Raw genomic sequence first — 26,846 nt, 5'->3', positions numbered from 1 at the left:
TTTTAAATTCTTGCATTTCTAAAGAGCACACGAACTGCTTCAATGATTCAGAGTGAGGTAAGTGTGAAGCAACTGAGAGGGTTCTTCAGGATTTTCATGTTTGGTTCCCTGATAATCAGAAGCGGGTATTCTGCCAGGAACACTGTAACAGACAGTGTAACAGAAGGAGGCTCCCCTTGTCTTAAGACAACCAGTTTGGAGCAACTAGAGATGATTGTCAGGGTGCAGTATATGTGCAATCAATTCTGTGTGTCACCAGAGCGAATATTTGACCTAGGCCATATAGCCACGTTCTGGAAGGTGTGAGACCTCTGCAGGCTTCAGGTTGGAGTCCTGTGCTTCAGGACTCGAGTGGTTCTGAAAGGAACAGGGGCATAAACATAGACATAGCTGAGTTGAATTATGCCCCACTGGGAAGCTTAATTAAAGCCCTGGGTCCCCTGGGGGCACAACATGCATGCATGCCCGTTGTCTGTGCCCAACAGCACGGTCCATTCTGTCATACAAATAGTGGTAGTGCACATATGGTGCCTGCAATATTTTCCCTCACTTGCACCATGTAAATTAGGAAACACTTTGCCTCTGCACCTGTGCTGCATTATGGACGTGGGAGCAGAGTCAAAGAAGACTTCAGGAGGCACACTGGCAGTGCGCCACAACAATGTGGTGCACTGTCATTGTGCCTCCTGAAGACAACACTCCGGAGGTGGGAAAGGATGCACCACATCCACCCGTGGGGGATCTCTGTCCTTCTTTGAAGTGCAGATAGGTGCTACTGGCAGAGTAAAATACAGAGCCTTTCAGTAATGCCCTGTATCCAGGGCACATGTGAGAGTCACAAATGCCCTGTCCCCTGGAGGCAGCACATTGATTGTAATAGGGCACACTGTCTCTGTTTGCCCCCAGCACAACTGCTTCAAGATGTATAGTGGGGCTAGTCGGACAGTGCACTCAGTACATAATGGACAGTATTCTGCCCATGGTGCCAAGACACTTATGTTATGCACATTCTGGCTGAGACCTATAAGAGTGGAATCGGCTAAAACCCAGTTGCAATGAGGAAACAATATACCACTGAGTAGGTACAGTTAAATTTTTTGGAAAGGAGAGGTGCCAGTTTCATTGGGGTCCACATGTCCATCAGAATCTTATCATGGGTTCTAGCAATCCTAAGACAAGTGTAGCACTCTAGGAGGCAATACAGACAGATTGTTTCTGCTTGGCTTGGTCTGGAAGATTTTTCTCAAAAGTGACACTTTTACCAATGCAGCTGGTATGTGCCTGCCTGTTATCTTGGTCCGGATATGTTTTGAACATAAATGTCTGATTAATGTTTCTTAGTTTTCATTTCTTGATTAAGGTTTGTCTGGGTGAATGCAGCTGTGGATGGTCCTCAGGGCTAGAACAGTCTAAGAACAGTCTGCGCTGAGTCATTGTGATATAATTTATAAAATGTTGGATGTGATTTGAGCCTGACTGAAAATGGTTGTGAGGCAGTTAGAATTGAGATTGAAGACTGCAAGGAGCTGTATGAGAGTTTCACCTGAAGGGCCTCCATAGACACAGTCCTCAGGTAGAATGTCATATTAATAAACCTACCATGTACAATTCGGCATGGGAAAAGTCTCTGGTATCGAGAACTTTGGGCTCAATTTAGATTATCCACCGTTACAACAATGTGTTATGAGGTGAGAGGTGGATCCATTTATCACAGAATAAAGGATGAACCACCAGGATCCTTAATTTAAGCACCATTGATGGGAGGTATAACCTCCTTCTCAGAAGGCTAACCACACAGACAGCAGGTCGTAAACAAAGAAGAAGAGCATGAAAGCTGTAAAGAGGTGACTATGTTTTACTACATATATAAATCCCTAATACTTTAGAATAGGTGAAGTAGAGAGTTGGTCTGACATATAAGGAGGAGAAATAGAAATCAAAACTAGTACTGTCATTTAAATTAACAACCTGATTGACCTAGGTTGCAGAAACACACTGTTATACCATCTAAGCAAATACACTAATTTAGGAGCTAGTGAATATGTAAAGGATTAAGAGGACTTTAGAACTAGCTAGACATTTACTAAGCCTGAGTTAAGGAATTGATATTTATAAGCATGTTGACATTTAAAGATTCTGTATTTATCAAAGACAGCTTAATTGCTTTTAATAGATCAAATCCGATAGTTTGAAGTTCATTTTTGGTCGCATTTGGTTCAGAATAAACTCTAAATGAACAGAACATAATGTTCACATTGGTATAAAGACAACTCAATAGTTTTGTAGGCTGCACATTAAATTTCATTGTTGGTTTTGCCTTCAACTGTACAGTTGACTTTACAGTTAAAGATGATGCAGAGATGTTAACAAGGTAGGTCCTCGAAAGATTTGTGATTTCTGCCATTCATTCATTCAGTTTGTCTTGAGACTGTAAAGTTGATTTCCTGCTCAAGAAGATCCAGAGATGTTATCAAAATATATCCTCAAAGGAGTTTAAACACAAAATATTGGTGCATCCATGCACAAAGTAGAATAGCAAATGATAATGGTTAATTTTGTTATACACATGTATATATGTATGTTGTATCTATATAGGGTGAACCAAGCCAAAAGGCAATCAAGAACTGTATAGGGACAAAGGAAAAGATACAGTGAAAACGTAATGGGGGTATGTGAACAAGTGGACTGGTACTTGCATCATTAGATAGTGTTATTAAACCCCAAGCTGGTTTCGTCCTTGGCCATGGCGATCGTGTGCCGAGGACGTAACCAGCTCATCCTGCACCTGGCCCGTGGGTGGAGAGGTTGTGCTCTCACTGTGGGCCTCCCAACCCCCTCCTCTGGACAGGAATGGAAGGGGAATCACTTCCCCTTCCACCCGATCCCCCTGAGCCCCCCCCCAACCCCCAGACGAAGTCTGATGACGTTAGGGTGCAATCACGTGCTGACCTCATTAGAGGTCGCCCCCATTGTGCTGGAAAGTCGGCTTCCAGCGCAATAGTAAAATGCCTGCATTTCTCTTCTGATCATGGGTGGGGGAATCGGACAAACATGAAAGGAAATTTAGGTCGCTCCCCAAGAGAAGCAGTTTTTTATAAGGCAATTTCTGCCCCCTTTGGGGGCTGACGGGCCTAAAATGATTAGCGGGGTAGAAACCTCTAGACACCAGGGACTGTTTACTTTTTTTGTTTGTTTTACAGGTGGGGAGCAACCCCTTAGGCAAGGGTCGCTCCTCTGGGGGACAAATTTATTTTAGGTCAATCTGCCCCCAAAGGGGTGGGGGGGGGCGGAAACCACTAGACACCAGGGATTTCTTTAATGACAATTTCACGAAAGGGGAGCGACCCCTTAGGCAATGGTTGCTCCCCTAGGGGGCAAATTTATTTTAGGCCGTTTCTTGCCCTGTTGGGGGCAGATCGGCCTATTTTAATTAGGCTGATCTGCCCCCGAGGGGGGCTAAAACCACTAGACACCAGGGATTTATTTTTATGCCAATTTCACGCACGGGGAGGTCCCCTTAGACAAGGAGAGCAATCTTGGGGGCAAATTTCTTTTAGGCCATTTCTGCCCACCTTGGGGGCAGATCGGCCTATTTCTCTTAGGCCAATCTGCCCCCAAGAGGGACAGAAACCACTAGGCGGATGTTTAGTGGTTTAGTGCATTGTATTAAAATAAGATGTATGTACATACCACTTGAAATTGTATTTTTAGTTGCCGGATATTTGTATTCACAAATCTATCCCCCTTCATTACTGCCATTCTTGTTGTAACGTATAAGGTCTCATTGTACCAATGAGACTCCTGGATTTGGGCGGCAGCATCACCAGGCTGTGGGAAATGCAGTCCAATTCCATACCTTGTGACAACTGTCAGCCTAACCCTTTCGGCCAGCTAGCAGTACCTTATCAGCACCTAAAGTGGCAGTGATTTGTGGTAGCCGTGCGCATAACATTCTGAATTCTCAGGGAAATCGTGGTGCAAAAGATCTCATCCTTTTCTCTCTGTTACAATCGTCTCACACATGCAAAGACAAATAGAAGCTAAGAATGGTCCAATATACTTTATTGAATCAGTTGCGTTCTAGATAAAATAGCATGTACTGAAATGATTGGGGTGATAAAACATAATAATATTAATGCAGTGACAAAGAGAGAGAAACATGAGAAAAAGTCCCACTATAGTGTCAGAATGCTAGGTGATGGAATTCCTACCTATGCCACTAAAGTACTTTATTAGAGCTCAGCAGTGTTAGCCCGAACCCACCCTTCAGAATCCCTAGGAAGACACCATCCCCCATTCCTCGATTTTGTAGTGGTGAAGAGGGCTGTTAGTCTACTGAGAGTGATCTCTCCTGTAGGCAGCAAAAGACATTAAGGGCCTGATTATGACTTCGGCGGAGGGGATTACTCCATCCCACAGATATCCTGTCCGCCGTATTATTAGTTCCGTGGGATATAATGGACTCGCAATTGGGTGGGTGGGATATCGATCACATTTGGGATGGAGTAATCCCCTGTGCCGAAGTCAGCTGCAATGAAGCAACAGCATGCGGTGGCAATCTTCTGGCTGGAACTCTCCCTCTAACATATAGGGGACACAGAGATGTTTTATAATAAAACAGCTAACATTCCAGGAAAACTGCCATAACATAAAACATGTATGTTTTCGTGAAGTGGCAGAGATTACAGTGTTCCACTTTGTGGTGGCAACATATTGGAGTCAACCTTGAGCAGAGCGCAGAACGAGAATGTCAGAGTACAAAGAATGAAAACGGTTTCTGTGCTAACAGTATGCAAGATAAGGCAATATAAAACATCACTGCAGAAGAGAACTTCTGCTCAGAAAATAACATTAATTGCAACTAGGCTAAAGGGCACAGGCTGCATGAGTGTGGCTATAATAACGTGCCCATAAAGCTACTAAGGTACTCTCACAGAAGTTGTAAACATTAAAATGTCCTGCTCTTTTCTAAATTCCATTGATTAAAATCTGATAATTGTCTTCTAATTTCTCTTTTCCTGCCTTGTCCATCTTCTCCTCTTTATATGTATGTACTTCTCTTGCTAGACAGTTACCTCTGGGTAAGAGAAGCAGGACCGGAAAAGATACCGGAGATGAACAAAGAGAAGAGTACATAGAGAGATGTGAAGTAGAAGGAGAAGGTGGTAGAAATAGAGATGATATATAAAGATATGTGGGTAGGGAGAGTCAAGTAAGTTATATGGAGCAAGCTAAGGTAGCCAGAAGGAAACACAAGGGTCCAGATTTAAGAGGCCTAGCAGCATATGTCACCACTACAGTAATTTTTTTTATGCTAATGTGGCGATATTATGGCAAAAACAGCATGCCATATTTACAGAGTGGCCCAATGTATGTATTTCGCCACTTTGTAACGGATTACACCAAATTATGCCTGCACCAGGCACGATGTATGCAAGGTGGGTGTTCCCCCGTAATTGGGGTCCAAAAAATGGCGCAATGAAATCTAAAAGATTTTTTTGCTGCATTTTTAGCGGCATTTTTAACAGCTGCACAGAACATGTGTTAAAAGGAGGCAGACCACTGTTTTCAATGGGCCTCAATGTGCTTTGCAGGATTAGGGTCACCATTTTTGGCACTAATCATGCAAAGCGCCAAACTAGCATCAACGATTTTGATGGCAGTTCCTTAACTAGCGCCATGGTGTGCTGTATGTTAAATATGGCGCACACATGGTCGTTAAGGAGGCGCAAGAAAAGTGGCACTGCAGTGGATGCAGAGACACTTTTCTTAAATTCAACCCAAAAAGAGGTAAAAAAGAGTAAGATGTAAGTAAAGAGATTAGTAGGGGAGGAACAATGAAGAGAGAACATTAAAGGGTCAAAAGAAAAATGTTGTGTAGAGCAAAACTGGAAGTTGAGAGACATATGTGAAATAGAGATGAGGTTACACAGGGTTAGACAGAGTTGTGAGATACCGAAAGGAGAAGAAAGAAGGTGAGGCAGAGAGATCTAAAAAAAAGGAAGAAAAAAAAAGATAGTTGAAGTTGAGGAGGGGAGGTGAAATGGAGAAGGAGGTCCAGAGATATCTGTGTCTGCATGAGAGAGAGACAGAGAGAGAGAGAGAGAGAGAGAGAGAGGATTTGATGATAGCTGTGTAGAATCAAGGTAGAAGGTAGCCAGAAAGGAATACAATATTAAAAGAGGCAAAGGAGAGGAAACAGAGTTAGAATGAGAGAAAAGGAAGGTGGAGTGGTAGTGAACTAATGGTGAAGTCTACTGAGTAGTTTGGTAATCAGAGAGAGCAGAGGAAAAGAGAAAATTGAAGTTGTGAAGATGTAATGTAGAGCAGTGGTTCTCAACCTTTTGACTTCTGTGGACCCCTACCTCATCATTACTGGAATCCAAGGACCCCCACTGAATTGTTATTGGAATCCATGGACCCTCACTGTGTCATTACTGGAAGCAGGGGATCCTGGCCTAAACATTGTTTATGATTTGACAATGTAAAAAAAAATACAGAAACAAGCATTCTTCAAACACATGCACAAATGATAACACATTTTATTTAATTGGCAAACACATGCTAGTAAAAACATACAACATTTAATTTTATTAGGAAGGTTGGAGCTTTTCTAAATTAAATTGAAGCCACACATCGTCTATACTATATTCTGTTTGATGCACCTGCACTGCTTCCACAAGTCAATCTGCGGATGCTACTTTAATTTTTAGACTCCAGTTTCACATTTCTTGACATTTACAGTACATTTTAAAATTTTGAATTGTACATTTAGTCCCTTTATTTATATACAATTTATTAATCTGTTAATATTTTCTAATTTTCTAAGCAGTTGCGGACCCCCTGAGGAGGCTTCGTGGACCCCCAAGAGTCCCCTCACCTGAGATCAAAAGAGTTGATGTAGGCACACAAATATGTAGAGAAAGCAATAGTGTGATTAAAAGAGAGGTGTAAGATAGAAGAGGTGAGGTGAAGTAAGCATGCTAATTGACACAGAAGCACTATTTTTCAATTTCATGCCACCAACCACCTTGGAGTGTGAGGGTTAAGGCTCCTTAGGCTAAGCATTCACACAAAAGGCAAGTTTATCAGGACTTTGAGCGAGTACTAAGGCCGTCATTACGACCCTGGCGGTGGGTGATAAAGTGACGGTAATACCGCCAACAGGCTGGCGGTAACTACGGCCAAATTATGACCAGGGAGGTGATATCTCCAATAGACAGCTAATGTACCACACTGACTGCCAGGGCGGAAACGACAGTCACCATGGCAGTAGCCGCCTACAGCCAGGCGGAAGACAAAGTTCCGCCCACTGTATTAAGACACCGCCACCTTTTCTGGGGAAGTATCAACGCCATCAAAAGCCTGGCGGAAACAGAGCACAAAAGTCAAAAGACTCACCATTTGAGACACAGGGAAGAACCACGCCACCAAGGAAACCGAACTGCAAGTTTTCCCGATGATATTGTACTTTATGCTCCACCTGGAACACCAACGCTGGCGAAGACGATGACGGTGAGTACAGACGCCTAGCACACAAGGGAGGGTGGGAGCAAAAAGAGAGTAACACACATGTACAACACACATCCAACACACACAAACCATACACACAACCAGCTGCATTACAAAAACAATTAGACCCAGAAAATATGCAGAATAATGCAAGGACAACAGGATTTGACGAAAGTGATTGTAATCAGTTCAACATAAAAATGAATAATCCGAATTGGCCATGAAACAGATATGTACACTTATATAAAAAGGGACACTTCCCAGTCCATAGTTCAAAGGGCCCAGATGGCCACAGGGTACAATTCAAGGCCCAACTTGAATCCTGCCCAAATCCGGATAGAACACTGCAGGGGCATCAGTTGTCAAATAGGCAGGCACCTCAGGGAAGTGGGGGGCACCTCAGCCGGATGAGGGAACAATCCCACTAGTTCTGGAGGGGACAACATGCCCATTGCTTTGTCCTGGGGAGTGCAAGGCCACAGTCTTTTGAGTAGGTGTCTTCTTGCCCACTTGTTCTGGAGGGTGCAACATGCCCTGTGCTCTTTGTTCTGGGGAGTGCAAGGCCACAGTCTCTCAAGTGGGTGTCTTGCCCACTGGTTCTGGAGGGTGCAACATGCCCATTGCTTTGTCCTGGGGAGTGCAAGGCCACCGTCTCTGGAGAGGGTGTCTTGCCCACTGGTTCTGGAGGGGCAACATGCCCTGTGCTCTTTGTCCTGGGGAGCGCAAGGCCACCGTCTCTGGAGTGGGTGTCTTGCCCACTGGTTCTGGAGGGGGCAACATGCCCTGTGCTCTTTGTCCTGGGGAGTGCAAGACTACAGTCTCTCAAGTTGGTGTCTTGCCCACTGTTTCTAGAGAAGGCAACATGCCCTCTAGTATTTGTCCTGGGGAGTGCAAGGCCACAGTCTCTCAAGTGGGTGTCTTGCCCGCAGGTTCTGGAGGGGGCAGCCCACACAGTAGATCCTGGAGTGTGGACTACATGGCGTCCACCAGCGGTGATGGCTGCATGCTGGTGGTGTTTGAGGGAGGCTCCTGGACAGTCCCTGCTCTCTGGGATGGCTGCATGCTGGTGGTGGTTGGGGGAGGCTCCTGTACAGCCCCTGCACTCTGTGATGGCAGCATGCTGGTAGTGGTTGGGGGATGCTCCTGGACAGCCCCTGCACTGTGTGATGGCTGCATGCTGGTGGTATTTGGGGGAGGCTCCTGTACAGCCCCTGCACTCTGTGATGGCAGCATGCTGGTGGTGGTTGGGGAAGGCTTCTGGACAGCCGCTGCAGTCTGTGATGGCTGCATGCTGGTGGTGGTTGGGGGAGGCTCCTGGACAGCCCCTGCAGTCTGTGATGGCTGCATGCTGGTGGTGGTTGGGGGAGGCTCCTGGACAGCCCCTGCACTCTGTGATGGCTTCATGCTGTGGTGCTCGGGGGAGGCTCCTGGACAGCCTCTGCACTCTGTGATGGCAGCATATGCATGGCTGGCAGTGGGGGCCCCGTGACAGCTGCTGGTGGTGGCGGTGTTTGACTGACAGCTTCCACTGGCGTAGAGTGCCTCTTCTCCTCCTCGTCATGGGTTGGGGATCCCTTACCGTTCCTGGCAGGGGTGGATGGGCTCTTATCCCCTCTGCCTGGTGGTGCAGGCTCCTTCCCCTTCTTCCCAGCTGGTGCAGGCTCCTTCCCCTTCTTCCCAGCTGGCGAAGGCTCCTCCCCCTTCTACCCAGCTGGTACAGGCTCCTTAACCTTCTTCCCAACTATTGCAGGCTCCTTCTCCTTCTTCACAGCTGGTGCAGGCTCCTTCCCCTTCTTCCCAGCTGGTGCAGGCTCCTTCCCCTTCCTCACAGCTGGTGTGGGACTCTTCCCTTTCATCCCAGGTTGTGCTGCCTCCTTCACCTTCAGTGTTGTTGGTCTGGTATCCCTTCCACCACGGGTAGGTGGTGCTACCACTGTCCCGTGGACTGTTTGGCTGAGGTGTTGGGCTGTGTTCTTGCTACCTTGCCCATACATGCAGGACGGGGGGCAGGGGTAGGGAAGAGGTCAATCGTGGAAAGGAAAAGCTTTTTAGGGATGTTGGGGCAGAAGGACGGAGGAGTAATGGGAGTGGAGGATGTGGGAGTGGTCGTCGGAGGTGTATGTCTGCTAGATTTGGGTGCAGGTGCATGGGCTGTATGCCTTTGTGAGGTGGATGGCTGTTGGGTGTCTGAGTGCTTGCGTTTGTGCCCTTTAGGAGGCGGGGACAGACACGGTAGGAGAGGACACAGGGAACGCGTGTATGGATTTTGTGGAGGTGTCTGCCAGTGAGGTGCGTGTATTGCTTGGTGGTTGATGGTGCTGGTAGAGGATATTGATGTAGTGCATGCAGGTGTGAGTGTGGACGTAACTGGGTGGGAGGTGGGGGTGGAAGTGGAGGAGGAAGAGGAGAGGGAGGAGGAGGAAGAGGGGGAGACAGTGGAAACAGTGGATGTTGTTGTGTCTGCAACTGAATGGTGTTTGTGTGAGTGCCTGTGGGATGAAGTGTGGTGCTGTGTTTGCTTGTGACACTCTTCTATGTTGTCTTGTCTGCATGATCATCTGTTTGTGTGCTTGGAATGCATTGGGGTTGAGGAGAATGGGACTGGGAAGTGGAAGTTGGAGGGGGAAGGTTGAAACAGGGACAATGGCTGCCATCAAAGAGTAGGCCAGAGCCTGAATCAATCTCTGTTGGGCCGACAATAAACCGAGAATGACCTCCAGGAATGCACTGAATCGCTTCATCTGGGATCCCAGCCCCTGGATGGCATTCACAATGGTTGATTGCCCTACAGATATGGATCTCAGGAGGTCAACAGCATCACCACTCAGGGCAGCAGGGCACACTAGGGCAGGGCCTGAGGTGCTTGAGGCAAAATAGATGCCCACCCTCCTGGGTGAGTGGGCATGTGCAACTCACTGAGGAGCTACTGGGAGGGCGGGAGAAACACCCGGAAGAACGATTCTGGAACCACGAGGTTGTGAACTAAAGCGAAACAACGCTTTCGTTTTCCACGACTTCCTGGTTTTGGTACATTAACCACGCATGTCTGAACAATGTACATGCGTGGTTAAGGTACAGAAGGGAGTCAGAGTGGACGCGGTGAAGGAGGAGGTAAGTTGGGCTGGGACTGGGATTGTTTTTGGGAGGGGCTGGGATGATCAGGGTTTGTGGGCCAGTGTTTAGGTTTTAGGGGCGGGGTGGGGACTCAGGGTATTTTTAGTTTTTGGGTTGGGGTGGGGGCTGGGGGTGATTAGGGTTTGGGGGCAGGGGGATCAGGGTTTAGGTTTAAGGGGTGGGGGCTGAGGTCGAAGCATGCTGGGTCGTGCATGCTGATTGATATTGCCTTTACCACTAATGCGTTTACAATGGTAAAATCATTGTAAACGCATTCATGATAAAGGCATTAGTGTTTAGAACGAGGTTGTTGTTCTGACCTCGTTGTTGAGCCACGGGTGGTTTAGGCACCCGTGGTTCCGACATATAACCGGAGGGCGGGCTGGTACGGGGGTGGCGGCTGTACCTGCAGCCGGGGAGGTCATAGAAGTGTCCGCAATCACCAGGGAGCTCCCATCGGAGGAGGTATCAGAGTCTGTGTTGTCCCCTCCAGTCTCAACCGTGGTGCTCCCCTCTCCCTGCATCTCACTGTTTCCCTCAGCATCGGTGGACTCTGCCTCCAGGGTCCACGAAGATGCAGCTCTCTCTGTCGCTGGTGACTCTGCTCCTCCACCAGATGATGCTAATGCACATAAGGACAGGATGACAAAACAAGAAAGGGGGAGAGAGAGACAAAGGATACACTGGGTAAATGACTGCACCAACACCACCGTTGGCGTACACAGCACCCTCACACACAGGGAACAGGCCTACGCACTATGCATTGCACTACCAATGAAATGGCTAGTCACCAAGGAATGAGGAGGGGCACACACCTCCAACTGCAGCACAACTGGGACCTATGCAGCCCTGCCCAGAATTGAATACTAATGAGCTAGGTAAGCAGTATTTTACATTCAAACCCTTAGCCACTAGAGGGCCTATGCTGCTATGTCTGGCCTGGCCCAGGGGCACCCAAGGACATACAACCACCACCCGGATACCACCCCACCAGCCGTAAGTTGTAATGATAGCCACTGTTGCGTAGGCTCTCATTATTCTAACAAGACTACTAAGTTTAGAGCGGCAGAATCGTATGCGATGTGGGAGTCTGTGTTTAATGGTGTTGCTTTTAGAATCTCTGAACCCATTCTAGCGCCAGTAATGCAGGTATTCAATGAAGGACTGGACACAATTGTACGAATCACAAACAATCAGCGTTGGCTGTGCAGGATCCGTATGTTCCAGTGCCATCAACACAGCTTTTAGCTCTGCCAATTGCGCTGTACAATCCCTTAGGGTTTGCATAAATGTATGTAGGGGCCAACATTTATTGTCCTCCATATAGCCGCTTACGACTGCGCAAGCAGTGGAATATTGGTGCTTTGTGCCAATTGCAGGTTGTGCAGAGCCATCGCTGTACATGGCTCTATGATATTGCTCATTAGGCAATGTATTGGCTGGAACTGGGTATTCTAGTTCGCACTGCAAAGATTCCTGAGTTTGTAACTTTGGGTCAAAAATGTAGTCAACATCAGTGGCTGTCAAAGACGTGGCCCATTGTATCCAACGTGGATGTAATGCATTTGCGTTCGGAACGCTGGCTTTTGTGACAGCCTCTAGGGCTGGAATCGGGGAAACAACAATTATGCGTTTGCCCTGGGATAGAGGTCTTTCTTTAATGACAGCCATCTGCACGACAGTGAGAATTTTCTCAGTGGGAGAAAAGCGTTGTTCTGCTGCTGAGTACAAGTGTGCTTTGTATGCAATTGGGTCGGTCTCATCTTCATTAAATGTCACATAGGTGAAACAGAGGGCACCAGCGATTACTCTGATGACCAAGTGTGTTTTGGTTTCCCTTGTGTGTAAATGTTGTGCTGCAAGCATATCTGTCTGCAGGTCTCGGAGAATGCGTGTGTGTTCCATTGTCCAAAATTTACTTGAAAAATCAGGACATATTAAGTTATATAAAGGTTTTATGCATGAAGCATAATCTGGAATGTACGTTCTGCCAACATTTAGGAAACCCAAAAGAGATTGAGTTTTTTAATTGTGTTCAGGGGTTGTAATTGTGTGCATTTTTCTAAGAATTGTGGGGCTAGGCTCTTTCCTTCACTCGATAGCTCATGTCCCAGAAACAGGACGCTGAGGAAGGCTATTTTTTTTTTTTTTTATTGAATTTGTAGCTAAATTCAGCAAATCCCACAACAATGTGGGCTACCTGTCTTAAATGTTGTAGTAATTCATCATCCGAAAGGTAGATATCATCTACATAGGACAATGCTTCAGGATCAATGTTGTGTAGAATTGCAGTGACACGAGCTGCGAACAGTCCTGTACTGTTCTTGTACCCCTGTGGTAAACAACAGAATTTTTTCTGAGAACCTAGTGCGCTGAAACTTGTTAAGCCTCTACTCTCAGGTGCTATATTCTGGCAGAAGACACCATATCCAATGTTGTTTTGAATTTTTTTCCGCACTATATTGTTCTGCTGTGCTGTGCTGTGTGAGTTTTGCATAGCATATGTGCGAGTACGACTGTTTAAATGTCTCTAGTCTAAAACTATTCTGTATAAATGGTCCAGTTTAGCTCCTGGAAATAAAGGATTATTCATTGGGGGGACACCCGGGTTTGATTACCCCCTGGTACTCTAGTTGTGTGAGTATTTATCTCACAGGTGCTTTAGCATCATGTTTTATTGGATATTGAGGTTGTGGTTGGGGTTGATTTTTAATAGGAATTACATGGTAGGGGGAATCTTTGTCCCATCCTACATGTTTGCGATATAACACGGGTGCCTGCGCCAATGGCAAATCATTGGCGTAGGATTCTGCGGGAAAGGGTTGAGAAAGAACGTTTAATAACATCTTTCCCATATGGGCAGGTAGGACAAATTCTGGTGGCCAGTCTTGTTCGGCCAATCATACATCATATATATTTACTACGCGATCCCACATCTATTGTGCGTTCGATGTCTCCTTCTAACTGCAGTGTTACTTTATACACCCTATCAGGTGTGGAGACACGCATGTCCGCAGTCTCTACCTGTAGAAAGTCATCAGTTGCTTTCACCTCCAGATGCTCTAGAAGACTCCGGTGGACTATTGTGACCTCTGCTGCACTGTCTAGCAGCTCTAGTGCCCACTTCCTGTTCTTCAAGAGGACCCTCTTCTAGAGTGGCATGTCAAACTGCGACTGCTGCCACTTTTTCTTTTTGAACTGGGGTTTTTGTTGGGGAAGTTTCCATTTCTTTTTAACAGAAACCTCAGATGAGCGTTGTGATTCCTGTTTCAGTTTCACGTACTCTGTTCTTCACTCTAATCACCCACCTCTCTCATTTCGTTTTTCCAATGAGTCCTGAAAGGAACGAGATTGGCATGTATCAGTATTTTGATATCTATCAGGCGTTTTTATATTATCTCTATTTCAGAGATTATATCTATTCTGTGGGGTATCCGTACGCGGAGATTCTCCCCTCTCTTTTGTAGGAATTTCTTGTTTTTTATCCCAGCGTTTCTTGTTACCCTCAGGGGCTTGCTTGGAAAAATCTTTATTAGATTTACCCTGAAACTGTAGTTTAGTTGGTCTGGCCCCTAGACTATCTCGACCAATACTAGAATAGGTCCCTGCGATAATCTTTGGCAGCTCACGTTCTTGATCCTGTTGAGGAATATCACAGAGCTGCATGCGCACTGCTAGTGCGACTACTTCCCCTTTGAGGTTACTTAAAATGATTGAGGATACTGTGGTAAAATTGCCCATTAATTTCATCCCCAAGACCAGGGCCGGGGCAGCCCCATATCTTGAAATTGTTACAACACTTCCAGCAAGCTGGCAAGTGTCAGAGTACAGTGTGCGGTAATATAGAGCGCGGCAAACACCGTGTATTACAGTTATCCACTGTGGGGACCATCCCAAATGGCAAGCACATCGTTAAAATTCTATGTTTATCCTGAGGTCCTGTATGGAGAAATACTGCTTCCATTGCATTTATTTTTTGAGCTTGCCAGAACTGAGTTTCCTCTCATTTGGCTGGTACTTTACCCATGATCGAATGTACAGTTGCAGGATTAATGCCTGGTGTTACTGCATGTGGTTGACCTGGAACAGCAAGCACTGGGTTTGTATTTAATGCTTGCACTACAAACTGGACTAATCGTCTATATATTGCCATCAGTTCAGTATACAAACGACGGACGTCAGATACTGCTAATTTTGCTACTGCAGAGTGAGGTGTATAGGTGGCCAATAAAGGCCAGGTAGAACCATCATTACTTAGAGGACCTAACCTAACTTGTAATATTGCGTGGGGTAGGGCGCCATCAAGCCAATTATCATGTTCTTGATATGATAAAGGTATTTCTAAATATGCATAAGCCCTGTATTGTCCAGGTGCGTTTGCAAGTGTGTAGTGATGAAATGTATTTGTGTTCCCATCAACTGCTGGAAATGTGACCCAAGAATAGAAGAGTTCTGTTCTATAAGCTGCATCTGCATCCACAACAAATGTGACTGGGCCTCCCTGGGCCGTTAGGCTGTTTGCCAGTAAATGTGTAGTCAGGGGTTGTCTCATGCTAACTGCAATTGCTACCTGCTGTGGATTTGCCATAGTATATGTTAAATTTGTCCAATGAAGGCACACCAAATAGGGTTTTTCCTATTATAGTTCAAGCTCAAAGAAACTCCAGCATCAGATAGGATATCCTACTTAGGTGAGGAGGAAATCCTCAATACCATGGATGTCTCCGTATGTAGTACTAAGGTGTTATTACATGTAATGAGACAGAGGATCCGAAAATTAGAGCCTGACCAAACGTTGGTGGCGCCATGTCGCGTAGGCTCTCATTATTCTAATGAGACTACTAAGTTTCGAGCGGCACAATCGCCTGCGTTGTGGGAGACTGAGTCTGACCCACTGCGGGTGACACCTGTCACTCTAATCTGGGTTTTGCTCCGGCTAACTAGCAGTGCCTCATCTCCACCCAAGGGCAGGGATGATTGGGCAGCCGAGCGCATGACATAAATCGTGTTTCAGGGAAGCCGTGGTCACTCAGGTCACATCCGTTTCTCTCAGTTACATCAGTCTCATATACATAATGACAAACAGACGCAGTACATGTTCCAATAAGATTTTCATGAAGCGACTGCATCTTATTTAGCAAAGCATGAGCTGTAATAACCAGGACAACACAACATAACAGGATTAGAATTGTGATGAAGAGAGTAAAGCATAAAAACAACGCTACCATATTGTCACTACAGTCAATAGGCTAATTCCTACCTAGACTATAATAGATCACAGCGTGTTAAGCTCTAAATCTGCCCTTCAGCTTCCCCTGGGAAGACATCATCCCCCATCCCTGAGCAAAGGCCTGAATTCTGCATTAGCATCTGTAGTGAAGCTTTCAAAAATAAGCATACAGTTGTGGTTCTCTGGATGGAGTCTCCCTCTAACGTGTAAAGGACAGGGAAGTGTGTTTATAATAAAACAGCTGATGTTCTAAGAAACTGTCCCTACGTAAGGATGTGTGTTTTCTATGATTGTCAGAGACTAAACTCATACCACGTTCACCGGCATCCTATCTTTCTGTAGCCTTGGAAAAAGCACAGAGTGAGCAAGAATGTCTTGTTGAAGAACAGAGTGCTGGCCTAGGCAAAAACAGTCAGATAGAAGAAAATAAAACAAGACCGCAAAAGTCACTATTGTAAAAATAATATGGCACTCACCCCCTTGTGGCTGCTGTGATGCTCTGAAGCACCCATTCAGCTCAGGGAAGGCCACCGCCAGTATGCAGGGCTTCAAGGGGGTCAGGGTCCGCCGGGCACCCCTTCCTCGTTGGAAGGCCATCCCCAGCTGGGCCTCCGTGGTCTTCTGTGCCCAGCGTCTTAGGTCCTCCCACCGTTTCTGAAAGTGAGTGCTCTACTTGCCATAGACCCCCAGGGTTTCCAATTCCTTGTCGATGGCATTCATATGCCCTTCTTTTGATGGGTGCTGACCTGCAGAGACAATACATACAGGAGAACACCATTAGACAAATAGTACAGCCTATCACACAGATGGCCCACCATACCCGTTTGCATCACCATTGGCAGACACATAGCCCAGCGCACAACATGTACACCTCTAAGAGGACATCTACCCACCTCCTTACACGATGCCTTCACACAAAACTCCATGCACTCATGCCACATGCATTGTGCCCACCGTGTACTCAACGTTTGGTCTGGAGGCCCATACAGCAGTCCGTACTGGGGTAGGACCCCATCCACCAGTCGCTCCAACTCCTCCGAAGTGAAGGCTGGGGCCCTTCCCCCAGTTACACGGGCCATGGTAGATTACAGACACAGGTCACAGCAGCACATGCAGTGTAGGTCCTCTCCTATGGAAGGTCAGGAAGCAAGTGAGGATTGAGATAGAAAATGATGGTCACGTCCGTGGCGGTGCATACCACTACCGCTGGCTTAGATCCCCATTGGCCACTGTACCCCATAGGACCCAATATGAACCAATGAAATGCACGGCGGTTCACGCCCACCTACCGCCACACATGCCCACCTACCGCCACAGCGCACAACTTCAGCGGAATTACCTCACGTCCACCTGTCCCTCCATACAGGACAGACGGTCGCCATTTCAGGGGGGTGAACAGGCCTGTGGATTATTCATGCATCACAGGATATATAGGCAAATACTTTTAAATTACACTGTCCCCAAACATGTTTGCACGATGTGGACTGCTGTTGTGGTCTAGTTGTTCAAAATGTGACAGCCTATTCACTCATATGTCTCTTAGATACCTACAGCTGCGGATGAATATGGAGATGGAGACATACCCTCGTGGCGGACTTGGCTACACTGGAAGACAGGCACATTACACTCACCTATTGACTGAACATGGCCACAATCACAGAGCTGTGTGCCCAGTTGGAACCTGACTTGATCTCAGCTATCTGTCATCCGACTGGGATCCCCCCTCTTGTGCAAATTCTCTCAGTGCTCCATTTCCTGGCAACTGGCTCTTTCCAAGTGACTGTGGGCTTGGCAGCAGGAATGTCACAGCCAATGTTCTCAATCATGCTGGCAAGAGTCTTGTCCACCTTGATGAAACACATGTGCAGTTACATTGCTTTACCTCAGGTGGAGGATTTGGCCACTGTGAAGGCCGGGTTTTATGCATTGGATCATATCCCCAATATAATTGATGCAATTGATGGAACACATATTGCATTTGTCCCCCCCTGGCAAAATGAACAGGTGTTCAGGAATCATAAGAGTTTCTACTGCATGAATGTGCAGATGGTGTGCCTTGCGGACCATTATGTCTCCCAAATCAATGCTAAGTATCCTGGGTCGGTGCATAATGCCTTTGTCCTAAGGAATAGCAGCATCCAAAATGTGATGGCCCATCTGCAGAGGCACAGGGTGTTGCTAATAGGTGAGCCTTGGTCCCCACCCAGTAAATGTTGGTGTATGCCTATGCTGTTGGCCATATAGTATAGTGTGTGGCTAAATGCTGTCTCTCAATATTTGCAGGTGACTCTGGTTACCCAAACCTATCATGGCTGCTGACCCCTGTAAGGAATGCCAGGACAAGGGCAGATGAACGTTATAATGAGGCACCTGGGCAAACCAGAAGGATCATTGAGAGGACCTTTGGCCTTCTGAAGGCCATGTTCAGGGGCCTCCATCTGACAGGTGGATCCCTGTGCCACTCACCCAAGAAGGTCTGCCAGATAGTAGTGGCATGCTCCATGTTGCACAACCTGGCCCTCAGACGCCATGTACCTTTTCTTCAGGAGGAGGAGACTGGAGGTGCCCTTGAGGCAACAGTGGGCCCTGAAGACAGTGAGGATGAGGAGGCAGAGGATGGGGATGTGGACAGCAGAACATTGGTGATACATCAGTACTTCCAATGACACACAGGTGAGAAAGTTCAACTTCACATTTCAATGACTATTGTATTCTGTGTGGCATTGACATGCTGGCATTACCCACTTATTTCCCCTACTTACGGTTACCTATGGATATTCATTTTCCAGATGTTGGTGATATGACAACATTGTCCTGATGTGATCACAACAGCCTGCAATAAGGTCATTCATTCTATGCTCATTCTATGTACAGTTCATTTGCCATGGTCGTAGCTGTTTCAATTAATACAAATTTGTAATACATTAAATACTAGTAATTGAGTTTTATCCAAGGGTGTTTATTGTTGTGCTAAAATATAGGGGGAAGTGCAATTGAATGGGGTGATGATGGAGGAAAGTCCAGGGTATTGTTCGAGTCTGTTTGTAGCACAGGTGCAGTGTCCATGGGGACATAGGAGGGGGAGCAATGTCAGTTCAAGGTGGACAAGGTGACAGAATGGGACTCAAGGGGGACAATCAGGAGAGTCTGATTTCCTGGCAAGTGTCTCTGGCTTCTGTCTGGGTCGCAAGGAACGTTTGTGCGGTGGTTCACCTTCTGCAGGGGGATGAGTGTCCATGCAGGGCTGGGAGGGGTGTCCATGCATTGTTACAGCATGCAGGGCCTGGCATTGGGATTAGTGAGATGTGTTGGTGGAGTGTGTGGGATGTGGCAGAGTGATGGGAGTGAGGGTGAGGGTGTGTGATGGCATACAGGTCTTGGGGTGATAACTGTTGAAATTTGACTTACCAGTGTCCAGTCCTCTGCCAACTCCGGCGAGTCCCTCAGGATGCAGTATTGCCAGTACCTGCTCCTCCCATGCTATGAGTTGTGGGGGAGAGGTTAGGGGTCCACCGCCAGACCTCTGTATGGCAAGCTGGTGTATTGGTGCAATGGAACGTACCTTCCCCCGTAGGTCATTCCACCTCTTCCTGATGTTGTCTCTTGTTCTTGGGTGCTGTCCCATGGTGTTGACCCTGTCCATGATTCTCCCCCATAGCTCCATCTTCCTTGCTATAGGTATTTACTGCACCTGTGCTCCAAAGAGCTGTGGTTCTACCCTGACGATTTCCTCCACCATGACCCTTAACTCCTCCTCAGAGAAACGGGGGTGCCTTTGTGGTGCCATGGGTGTTGTATTATCTGTGTTAGAGAGGGAGTGTTGAGTAATGTAGAGGGGTGTGTGATGTGGAGTGCATGAGGGTATATGAGGTGTGCATGTCTAGTTGTCTCTGTGCTCTCCTTCTCAGTCTCCTGGTGGCAATTGTTGTACATAAGGGGTTGTGGCTAATGTGGGTGTGTGTTTTATTGTGGTGTGGGTGTGTATGTGTGGTGTGTGCATGAGTGTCAGGTGTTTGTCTTTAATATTGTCCAATGTGGTGGTGTTTTATATGTGGGTGTCCATTCTGAGCGCAGCGGTATGTACCGCCAATGGTTTACCACCGTTGATTGTCCGCCGTGGTGATTCGTGGGTCATAATGTGATGGGCATTGTTTCGTTGGCATAACGGTGTGGGTTTTGCGACTGCCAGTTTATCACTGACCTTTGGTCTGGCGGATTTGTGTATGTGGCTGTATTCTGTTGTATTGGTGTGTGTGTGTCATAATATGGTGAACGGATATTCACCAGTGTGGCGGTAAGTTGGCAGCAGTCAGCACGGTGATAAGCAGGAATTACTTCCAGGGTCATAATGAGGGCCTAAGTCACCAAAAGTGATGCAAACTGATGCAAAGGAGTGATTTGAGATTTACTTTCTATTATGCAAAGTAATGCTATGCTCTGCATTGTGCTACTTTGCATCAAGGGAGCATCCCATGGGTGGTAAATGAGCCTTCCGATGCCACGCCCCATTTTCTTTGAAGAAAAGCCCTATCTGCTAACATTTGCCTGCAGGGCTTTGGTCAAATAAGACACATCCTTGAGGAAAGAACAAATTAGTGGAAATGTGTTTATATCCTTCCAGAACAAACTCACGCACACACACCTTTGAACTTTTTTTCTTCTTTTATTTGAAATGAAATCAGAAAGGTTTTATTTTTTACAAGGTCAAAATGACCAACCACAACAATAGACTCAACAGTAAACAGAAGGAGAACAAATTAAAAAAATACTAAGGCTGCTGGGGAGTACACTGGTAAGCCATAAGAAGATGATGATGTGTAGTCAAAGTCCCCTGTCCCGCAACAATGACAGTATGGCAGAAAAGATTTAGTGGCATCATGGTAGCACGCATAGGTGGAGGGACAGATGCACGAGTGTTGGTGCAGGTTCTGATGGATCGGAGGAACTAGAAGGCGCTGGAAACTTTAACTCACACCTTCCCCTTGAACTACTTAAAACCTTTCATATTACATCACTTATAGCATGTTAAATCATAGCATTCATTACAAAACGTATGACATCACAAATTACATAATTTAGGTGAACACTGTGCATGTTACAAGACCCCATTATAGTTAATTTATCCGTTCATTTTGCTCAGGTGCAAATTACAACTTTCAGTTATACCCACAGTACTCAGTTTTCAATTTCTAAGGTCTGTGTAGTGTAAATTGGTTTTGTATACAAATAATTGTGTTCAAAATCCCTATGGGAATTAACATAGGAAACACACTTTTTTTTTACTCTCCCCCTTTTTCTCGGTCCCCACTTGACGGTTCAACCCGAAACATTCCATGTACAACAAGACCCTAGAGGATACTTTAAAAAAAAAATCATGAAGATTTGTCAAACAGAATCAAAGATACAGGCAAGTCAGAAAACACCTATTCTATGGAAACTAGGTCCTATCTATAACTACAGACTTGTGACTGCCAGTTGGTGATATATATATATATGACAAATCTTCACAAATTTTTCCTAAAATATTTGCCAGTCACATTAGCTGCTATCTGGGAAGTTTCAGGTTGATCTGACTTGGGGTGCTGAGAATGAGGAATTACACCAAAGTTGGCAGAAAGCTAGGTCCTGGCGCAAAAAACGATCTTTTTTTATTTTCAGTAGTGTTTGAGAAATTAGGAGGAAAAAAATCTAAATATAGGGGCGCAAAGGTTCGTGACCCCTCCTGATCTTGTGCTGAGATCTGATTGGCTGTCAACACTTCAACCAAGATGTGTTGCAGTCGTCTTGGGTCTTGTCTTGAGCCCATGGCTCAGATAACCCCCGCCGCCCCCCGGGCTAAAAAGCTGTTTTTTTTTCAACATGATTCACAGCGGATCTGTCTAAAATTGAATTCTACTCATGCCCTAAGATAACTATAACTTGTGCACTTGCCATGCACTGCTAATTATCCCACAAATTGTGGCACTTATGTCATCTTTGATAACGTTCTTGATAATATCAATGTAATATTTGCAGTAAAACTTTTGAGAAAAAACTGTGCATGGCAAGGTTGCAAGTTATAGTTACTTTAGGGCATGAGTTATAGTTACTTGAGATAACCAATGATAACTGGTAATTTTTTGTGGTTTGGTACATTTAAAATGTGAGTCTAACTATAACGTCCATGTGACCTGTGGTTTTTTAAGTCAATTTCTATGTTTTTTTAAAATTCTATTTCCTAACCATAACATCTCTATCTCTCTCTCTGTCTCTCTGTCTCTCTCTCTCTCTCTCTCTCTCTCTATATATATATATATATATATATATATATATATATATTTAGTGACAAAACAAAGGTTACAGGGACCTTATAGTTAGGAATTAGAATTTGAAAAATCCTTAAATATTCACACAAAAAAACAAAGGTTACAGGGACACTATATTTAGGCTCAGATTTTAAATGGACAAAACCATATAAATTCAGCTGGTATAGTTAGAGTTATTTTGCGCTTGAAAAAAGCAAGAATGCAAACACCTCCATCACGGTTTATAGATAATCTTTCAAGGAGGAAATGCAGAGAAAAAACACTTGCTTTGCTTTGAACATGCACACAAAATTAGGGTGATTAATACTTTACAGAAGAGAAGCTTCATCTTGGGCACCTGCTTTGCTTATATCTATAATTGATTCCCGTTGAGGTTTAATTTCTGTGAAATGAGCATTGTGCCAGAATTAATCCTGCCTTCCGAATTTATCCAAGAAGAGGCCACTGTTTTGTGCAGAATGTCTACCCAACTGGAGTACTTTCTACTGGCTTATTAGTAAGTGCTAACTAGTTGAGTAAATCTATAGTGCCTCTCCTACACTACAACTGCATAAAGGATGCCGATGTAATGTTTCCAGTGACCTTGTGCACCTGCAACTTTGCCAATGTGATTGTTCCTCAAGCGTCTTCATCAGATAACTTTTCAAGCTGGAACTGCAGAGAAAAAACACTTGGATGATGTGTACTTTATAGAAGTAAGTGCTTCTTTGTTTGGTGATCATATTCCTCTGCATCAAGAATGCATCCCCAAAAACTGCTGGAAAACACGTGTGGAGAGCCTTTTAGTAACCTGTCCATCATCCTGAGAAGACATTGCATGCAACTAATGTAAATCGGGGGGTAAACGGGTAGGACTTCTAGGCCATTTTACGTGCTTGTTGTTTTTAAAATAGAGAACACAACCTCTGGTCTAAGCAACAGATTACAAAAAAGAACCCACTTGTCACAGTCATTACATGAGATATTGCACTCAAAAAAGCAAGGATGCAAATACCTCCATCAAGGATTACAGATAACTTTTCATGGTGGAAATGCAGAGAAAAACACCTGCTTTGCCTTGGTCGTGAGTAGGGAGTGCAGGGGGATCCGGGGGAGCCTCAAGGCCCCTGCAGTCCCAGCCAGCTCACCGCCTCCTGTGGGAGTGAGCATTGCTCCTGCATGCAGGGAGCTGCTGGAAATGTAGCTCCCTGCGTGTGGGAGCAATACTTTAATCTCTTTCCATGCCCGCAGATGAAGCAGAGTTTTTGCTTTTGTTGTCAGGCGTTGTCACAGCTCCCGTCAAGCAAAGGCAAACAGCTATCTCCAGAAGGTGGGCACCTTGGGAGATAGCAGGAGCCGGCTCTGGCGGTCCCCAGGGCCATAAATAGCTCCAGGAGGGGGGCAGCGCAACTCCCTCCTTTGTTGTGCATGGGCCGGCCCGGGAAGGTGGTGGTCCCCAGGGTCCCAAATTTCCCAGAGGGAGGGAGGGCACATGGACTCCCTCCCTCTTTTTACAAAGTAATTGGCCCGAGGAGGTGGTGGTACCTGGGGATGGAGGTATGTGTGGACAGCCTCCTTCCTTTACAATTTCCCCCCAGGAAGGTGGTTGTCCCCGGGGTTTTTGAAAGCTCCAGGAGAGGGGTCCATGTGGCCCCTCTCCTTTTTTTTCAAAAAGCCACAGGGAGCTGATGGTTCCCAGTGCCCGGTGGAATCCACGTGGCTCCCCTTATATATTTATTTCAAATTAGCGACAGGGAGGTGGTGGTCACTGAGGCATAAAAAAAGCCCTTGAAGGGGGGCCCCTTGCACCCTGTCCATTTTTTTAATAAACTCTGAATGCCCCCAGGACTTGGCCCACCCGGGGCTACATTAAGACCAAGCACAGGAGACCTCATTTTTTTTTTAATTCATGGTGAAATTCGCAAATATTCAGGAATTTAATTGTGAATTTAAAAAAATGCTTTTTTGCCCTGAGGGTGTCCAAGAGGGACCCCAGGACCAAAGCTATGGGCTTAGGGTATTCATACCCTGTCCCCTTTTCTTTTCTTTTGCGTTTATTTTTAAGTCTCAGCTAAAGCTGAGTCCCAAAATCTCTGTCAACACTTCCAAGTTGAAGTGTTGACAGTTAATCTGATCTCTGCACAAGATCTGGAATATTCGCAAGGTTATCGCAACACTAAATATACAAAATTTGATTTTCTTTAATTTCTCGAAAACTACTGAAAGGATTTACACTAAATAACAAAAAGCATGCTTTCTGGACCAAGAGCAACCTTTCTGTCACATTTGGTGTAACTCCGTCCAGCGGTCCAGGCTGAAGTTGTGTCTAAAATCTCCATGGGCATTAACATGGGGTACCCACTTTTTTGACACCCCCCTCTTTGCCTCGGCCCCCACTTCACAGATCACCCTGAAACTCTTCATGTACAACAAGACCCCAGGGGACACATTTTAAAAAAAAATGTCATGAAGATTTGTCAAACGGTGCCAAATATAACCAACTATATATCTATCTGTATATATATATATATATATATATGCATATCCATATATATTTATATATATATATATATATATATATATATATATATATATATATATATATATATATATATATTATATGATGCCATCAGTGATGTCAATTGAACTGAAAGGATTTACACTAAATAACAAAAAGCATGCTTTCTGGACCAAGAGCTACCTTTCTGTCACATTTGGTGTAACTCCGTCCAGCGGTCCAGGCTGAATTTGTGTCTAAAATCTCCATGGGCATTAACATGGGAAACTCACTTTTTTTGACCCCCCCTCTTTGCCTAGGCCCCCACTTCACAGATCACCCTGAAACTCTTCATGTACAACAAGACCCCAGGGGGACACATTTAAAAAAATAATGTCATGAAGGTTTGTCAAACGGTGCCAAATATAGCCAACTATATATCTATTTGTATATATATATATATATATATATATATATATATATATATATATATATATATATACATGCATATCCATATATACATACATATATATGATGCCATCAGTGATGTCAATTGAGATGTAATCAGTGATGTCAATTGAGATGTAATCAGTGATGTCATCAGTGATGTCACTGACATGTCATGAGTGATGTAATATGTGAGGTCATAAGCAGTGCATTGCGAGGGGCAGAAGTTATAGTTGGGTGAGGTAATGTTTGAAATGGCAGCCTAATTAAAAGGTCCCTGAAACCTTTGTTTTTTTTTTAAATTGAATGTTTTCTTAAATTCTATTTCCTAACTATACAGTCCCTGAAACCTTTGTTTTTTTCAGTGCATTTGTAAGGTTTTGTAAATGTAATTTCCAGTGGTTCTGGGTATAGGGTCGCAGTGAAAGGGACAGTGAGTGAGTAAAATGGAGTGGGTGGAACACTTTCCAAACCCTATTGAAGCTGTGTGTAGTAACATCAGCTCCAGAAGTGTCACACTGCATACCTTCTGCCATTCTCCCTTGATTCTCACTGTAGTCCTGCATGATGCAACTCAAACTCAAGAGTGGTTTAAAGAGCACATGATGTAGTCTGTTTTTTTTAGTTTTGCAAACTCAAAAAGAATAACCTGTGATTGTTGAATTTCTGCTGTTTGAGCACTCCTGTGGGTTTATGCTATGTTTAGCCGTTCTATATATTGTGGCAAGTTGGTGGCATTGTCTTCACTAGGGGGTACCATTTGCAGTATAGGAAGACATATTTCATCCTTTCTCAGAGCACCTAATTTTTATACGAGGGGATGTGAAAAGGTCTCATGAGAGATTCTTGTTAATAAAAAAAAGCAATAGTGCAGAAGGAGAAATGTTTTATTTTGAGTAGATTTTTAAAAACGTTTTTGGGATTTGTGGAACCATTGTGAATTGTCCTGTTACGTACTTCCAGATCCACAGGAGGTGCGCAAGTCTGGCATGTTTTTAGCAGTACCTAAAACACATATGAATGTGCTAGCCCCGGCATCCTTAGGGTGATCTTTCCCAGACTTTTTTACTTTTACCTCCTGCTTTGTTACTGTATCTTTTTGCTGGCCTTTAGACTCTGACACTTTACCACTGATAACTAGTGCTAAAGTATATGTGCTTCACCCATAAGCATGGTAACATTGGTGCATCCACAACTGGCATTTTTAATTTACATGCAAGTCCCTTGTGGCATTCCATATACCCAGGGCCTGTAAATCAAATGCTACTAGTGGGCCTACAGTACTGATTGTGCCACCCACTTAAGTAGCCCTGTAAACATGTCTCAGGCCTGCCACTGTGAAGTCAGTGTGTGCAGTCTCACTGTCACTCCGACTTGGCATTTAAAACCTCTTGCAAGATCTTAAACCTCCCTTTTCTTATATTAAAGGCACCCTTAAGGTAGACCCTAGGTGGCCTATAGGGCAGGGTGCCATGTGACCAAGAGACAGAACATATACTTTTATGTATCTCATGGCCTGGTAATGAAAAACTCCCAAAGTTGTTCTTCATTACTGTGAGACCTGCCCCTCTCATAGGCCAGCAGTGGGAATTTCCTATAATACTTTTAAGCTGTAATTCCTGATCTGAGAGGAGTAGTTGCATCATGTTTAGTATCAATGGAATGGTAATGATGAACCCCCTTTACTGGTAAGTTCAGATTTATTATTACTAAGCCACGTTTCTAAAGTGGGCATTTCTATTCTCTCACTGCCCTGTGTGAC

Source organism: Pleurodeles waltl, chromosome 5 (assembly GCF_031143425.1).
Source record: "Pleurodeles waltl isolate 20211129_DDA chromosome 5, aPleWal1.hap1.20221129, whole genome shotgun sequence".
NCBI lineage: Eukaryota > Metazoa > Chordata > Amphibia > Caudata > Salamandridae > Pleurodeles > Pleurodeles waltl.
Note: the sequence above shows the minus strand (reverse complement) of the source record.